Genomic DNA, 6,275 nt, shown 5'->3' with positions numbered 1-6,275 from the left:
GGAGAGACTGCAAGACCAGGAAGTGTCTCTCTCTCTCACTCACACTCACACACACACACACACACACGGCGCACGCGCACGCACGCACGCACGCACGCACACACACACACACACACACACACACACACACACACACACACACACACACACACACACAGAAGAGTAAAGTTCAACTCTCGTGCTGTCTAAAGAATGTTGAGAAAAACCTTCCTGAAGTGTAGGCTAACAGACAGGCAGACAGACATACAGACAGACAGACAGACAGACAGACAGACAGACAGACAGACAGACAGACAGACAGACAGACAGACACATTCCCCCTCCGCACCCTCCTAACCGGAGTCCCCCAGGGATCTGTACTTGGCCCTCTCCTTGGGTGGAAATTAGTGATAGATTGATATAATTGACAATGGTTAATAAGTTATGTTTATGAATGGCAATGGTACGACCAAATTTACATGCATGTTTAAAATAAAAGCATGAATATATTAATCTATTATTTTAACCTCTTGAGCCCCATTCCATCCTTATCTCCCGATTAGGGACTCTTAGGGAGCAATCGTTTTTTATGAACAGCACCCCCTCGAGGAAAATAGGGGAGGGTCATGCTATTTTAATTTCAGTCCTATGGAGGGTCTGCTGATTTCACTTTGAATTCAAGGGAGGGTCATGCAATTTTTAATTACCGGTAAGAATAGTCCGGTAACACTGCCAGGCAACTATTCATGTACTGTAACATGAAGGTTAACGATCGCTCGCTGAAAATGCGCATTTGACTCATTTGACCACAGGCAATCAACAGCACAAAATGAATGGCAGCTGTTACAAGCCTTCTCTGTCTTGTGCACAACACGTGTGTTAACTGTTTTATCTGTAACCTATAGAACGAGGGCTTGGAGCGCAAAGGGCCAAATAACCTGTTCTCAACCTGTGAGAACTTCTCACCTTTTTTGTAATGTCCACGTTGACTTTTACACTAGCAGCAGTACTCACTGTGTGTTACTTTAGTTTGGAGGGTCAGGAGTTTATATTTGGAAATGTGTTTTTGGGATGAAGTGCAGGCTGTGCAGCTGGGATCTCAATGCATTATATTAGCCTATTCATTATTGTTCATTGCTGCTGCCGCCCGCACCCGTTTTTAACCCTAAAAAACCCTAATATTTTACAGTAAAGCTTCCGCTGCCTTAACCCAGTTGCCTTTTTGATACACTCGGACTGAACAACCTGCAATGTCCCTATAGCCTGAGCTGCAATACCGCTGGCTGACCAGAGAGGTGCTGTTGAGCAGCCTTGAAATGTAGATGCACCGAGCGAGGTTGGGACTGTTGAAGTGACAATACCAGCAGGCAACACTCAGACAGATATTATGCAGTTTTTTTCCATCAATCCTTCCGTCCATTCAAATCAGTTAAGATTGCAGCCAGGCTGCACTGTCTCCTTTTTAATAGCATGTAGTCCATGCCTTAGCGTTCACAGAGCTGATGTGTTGAGCTACTGCAGAGATACAGCATCAAAGAGTAAAAAAAAAAAAAAATATATATATATATATATATATATATATATATATATATTTTTTTTTTTATAACATACAAACAACATTTATAATTGTATATTGTCTCATTACAAACGCAGTAGGATTCATAATGTTTTACAAAGCAAACACTCATGTGGGCTAGTGTGTGGACTTGATTGATTGATTGTTTGTTTGTTTGTTTGATTGATTGATTGTATGTAAAGCAGAATAACAAAATGCCACTTCTGATGAGTTTGTAGATCTGGCTTGTATAGCCTATAGATCTGCTACTTTGCTTATTTCTCTCGCCCAATCTGGCAACGCCGTCTTCTCCCGCAGGTAGTTTGGTTTTTCTGAATGGAATGACGTCACGCAGTTAAGTACTAAAGTTACTCCTCACTCTCTCTGCTGCTGCGCGTTGTTCAGCCGCGGTTGTTTTGTTTTGCTCTGAAAAGTTCGCTTGGTTCAGAATCTGATCCTGTTCGCTTCGGCACTCCAAACCACGTGGTCTCCGTGGGTCTTTGAGGATCAGGTGTAGAACGGTTTCCTCTGGGAGCGGTGGATTCGCTTATTCTGGCCGTGAGTTAAACTAATGACTTTTCCGCGCTATTCGTTAATATCATTGTTGTTGTTTTTGTTGGTGTGTGTATTTCCTGCAATGACCATTCTTTGATTGTTTGATTGAATACGTTAAGCAGTTGAAGTCCCATAGGAAAAGCACAGGACAGTGCTTGAATCTTGAGCCTACACGTCTACTACTAAGTAATGGGATTTAAACCCTTGTTTTCATAGGGTCATTGTACTCGTGTGTGTGTGTGTGTGTGTGTGTGTGTGTGTGTGGGGAGAGAGAGAGAGAGAGAGAGAGAGAGAGAGAGAGAGAGAGAGAGAGAGAGAGAGAGAGAGAGAGAGAGAGAGAGAGAGAGAGAGAGAGAGAGAGAGAGAGGTTAATGCAGATTAATGTGAGGGAACAAGGTTTTCAGTCAGCTTACTGTCGCAGGTTTACAGAAGTAAAAAACTTCTATCATATTGTTATGAAGGAGATCATTCAAAGCAAACAAAACAAATCTAAAAAGGTTTTGTTTCTGGGGGAGTGGGAGATTTCAATTTAAATGTTTGCTTAAAACGATATAGGCCTATACAAAGATTTGCACACATCTTCACTGTTTTTCAAGCAGATCTACAAGCTCATAGCGTGGCACAAAGTGACAGGACATGAGCTTGTAAATCTGCTATTTTTTTTAGGTTACAACGATTATGATGCTAATTTAGCTGGGGACCCCCTGGCAATGTATGCAAAAAAGGACCCATTCCCATTAGTCACTAGACTGCGTGATTCAGTATTTTGTTTTCAAATTCAGATGAGGTTGGTCTGGATGAAAGCCTCTTAGGTAAAACACAACAGAGATTGTGGCAATTAACATGAGAACGGGTGGAGAAGTAGTCCTATTCACATTTCTAAGCGGTGCTCCTGGAAGAGCTAAGCTCCAACATCTGGCTTTGTCCGGTCCCCAGAAGATCTCCGGTCCCCCAAAAATGTCTGGGCTCTGAGTGTCCAACATCTTGCCTAGATAGATATGGCCCCTTGGCACAAACGGCTCAAAGTTTGTTGTATGCCAGGGTCTCGTTGGTCAAGCTTTGCAGGACACCGCTCACTCCTCTATAGGTGTGATTTTCTTTATTTACGTAAAAGTATAAATACGGTACTGCATTGTATCAACACTGTCACGGTCACACCACACTTTTATTCTATATGTGCATTTCAATGGGAATGGAGCGTTTTCTTTTTTGTAGAAAACTGCAAATGGCAGCAAAACGATCCATTCCCATTGAAATGCATAGGCAGAAGCTGTCCTCACAGGTGTGTGTATGTATATATATATATATATATATACCGGTATACATACATACATATATAATGATATAGGCTACTACATTTAATTTTGGCACCAGTAAACCACGCCCGCTGCTCTATATTTGCCTCTGAGCTGTAGTGGAGTAGACGTAAAAGTACTGACATTTGGAAATACTCCAGTAAAGTAAAAGAATACCTCAAAATGAATTGTGAATGTTGTGATCAACACAACATTTATCTGTGGAACAGTCACATCTGTGGAACAGTCACACTAAATGTAAATGATTATTTTGTCCACAGTTGAAATATGATTATATGGGGGTTCACAGCCTGATAACCACTGCAGTGAATGACCTGCAAAAACACACTGATTCTTCATTGCTGGAGTAGCCTATTCATTCATAGAGGGAGGCCTTGGGGCAATGAATGTTGGCATCAAAGTAATGATTGCATTTTGTAAAAACATGGCAACGGGCATTCTGTGTAAAGCACCCTGGGTTAGAGACCCCCTGAAATGGAGAAAACAAAGAGGCAGAGGCAGAGCAACCCTACCTTATTATAAATTAGCATATGGTGACTTTATAGATAAATATACTAACTTAAATATCAATTGGGGTACTCAGTCAAATAAAGTAATATATAATATAATAAGTGATTATCTATATGGAGGTCTGGTAATGTTTAAAGACCAATCCTTAGAACAAAGTAAAACACTCATAAAGTGCCTAAACAGCGGCCTTGTCACCGGTTTTATCAGAGATGTAATGTGGTTAACTGTGCATGGCCGACTCCCCGTCAGAGGGGTTGTAAAATGGGTCTGTTAGACACAGAATGCCCAGTTCCAGACTGTAAAGAGTTTGAGACAATAGGTCACTTATTGATTGACTGCCCCAGGTCAAAACATGTCTGGAGCCAAATGTATGACATGGGAGTCAAGGTGCCCTGCCACAGAGACACTTTATACGCAAACTTTACCTGCGCAAAAGATAATTTTGATTTATTTTGGCTGTGTATATGTGTTACCATTTATAAACTGTGGAAAACAAGATGTAAGATGTCAACAGATAATATCTTTGTGGATAAAAACGGAGTTAAGAAAACGAAAAACAATGGACTTGAAAAGAAAGCAATTCAGCAATTGCTTTATAATGTTATTTTATTTTTCAAATGTAATGTTATTTTATTTTTCAAAAGTAATTCTTATGCACTGCTATTATCACTGTTATGGATATTTCTCTTGCTTTTTTTTTTTTTTTTATAATTATTTTTATTAACTTTTAAACATTTCATCTATGTTACAAAATATTGCTTTAAAATCATTACAACACTATTACAAAATGCATAGTTATCAAAAACCCCTACCCTACCCTATACCAGTACAAAATTCCCACAATGCATGATTCCCTTTTCTATTACCATAAGACATACTGTACATAACACATTTGAACATGATTAGACATAATTATTATTAGACATGATTATTAGACATAATTATTGGACTTAAGTGAACATGACATAATGACGTAATGTAGGCCACATACCACTGTACACATGTTTTTGTTTTTTTTTTGTTTTTTAAACAGACAAAAAAAAAGAGAGGAGAAAAAAAATAATAATAATAATATTAATAATAGTAATAAATGCGGATGCTGGTGTTTAATTAATTGTCTCCAATTCTCTTCCCATGCTTGGGATGTACTCCACTGCCCTACCCCATATCTTTTGGAAGTGGACAGGTTTTCCTTTCACCTGGTACATGATTTTTTCTGGTGTACAATAAGATAGTAGCTCTGACCACCATTGTTTAATCGGGGGAGGGGCTTCAGATTTCCAATGACACAGTATACACTTTTTTGCAGCAGCCATTGCTAGCAAAATGAATTTCTTTTCAAAGGCATCAAAACCACTTAACATTGTGACGTCACCCAAGATGGCTATACGGGGATCAGAAATCAGACTTTTTTGAAGAATTTTGGATAGCTGTTCAAATATAAATTTCCAATAATGATTTAGTTTTTGACAATTCCAAAATGTATGGATCAGATCTCCCTTTAAATGCTGGCATCTAAGACACTTGGGTGATGTCTCATGGCTAAATTGATATAAGCGGTGAGGTGTGTAGTAAGTTCTATGTAGTACATTAAATTGGATTAACCTGTGTTTGGTATTTGTCAGAGTTGTTTGGGTTGTTTGCAATAGTGACTGCCATTCCTTCAGAGTGTATTCATGTTGGATGTCTTTTTCCCATTTATTTTTAAGTTGTAACATTTTGTCATCTTTCAGCTGGCTATTCAATAGTGTGTACATCTTGGATACAAGTCCCTTAGTTGATTTAGAACCAATAAACAGCTTCTCCATTGGGGTTTCGGTTATATAAGGATAGCTGTTGCTGTTATTCTTAACCCAATTTCGTAGCTGAAAATATTTGAAAAGATCAGAAGATGGTAAATTAAATTTCTCTCTCAAAAAATTAAAATTTGCAAATACATTTTGGTTATACAGATCTCTTATCTCTCCGATTCCTTTGGATCTCCAGTTTGCTGTAGTCCCGTCTCTAATAACTTTAGGGACACAAGGATTGTTCCACAAAGGCATGCTCATTAACAAGGTATTTTGACCAAAGAGTTTTACAGCCTCTTTCCAACACTCAAAGGTATGTTGTATGATCTGGTTGTTGGTGATAGCTTTAAGATTTGTTTGTGTGTCTATATAAGGGATTACCTGTATTGGAGTGGGGTGAATTATATTTTTTTCCAATTCAACCCATGCTGGCGTGGACACCCTCTCACTGTTGAGCCAACACCAAACGACACGTGATTGGCAGGCCAGGTAGTAGAGCCTAAAGTTGGGGAGATTTAGTCCCCCTTTATTCAGGGGGGACTGTAATGCTGTTAACCTAATCCTAGCCTG

This window comes from Nannobrachium achirus (genome assembly GCF_963921795.1).
Source record: "Nannobrachium achirus genome assembly, chromosome: 5".
Classification (NCBI taxonomy): Eukaryota; Metazoa; Chordata; class Actinopteri; order Myctophiformes; family Myctophidae; genus Nannobrachium; species Nannobrachium achirus.
This window is presented reverse-complemented; position numbering follows the sequence as displayed.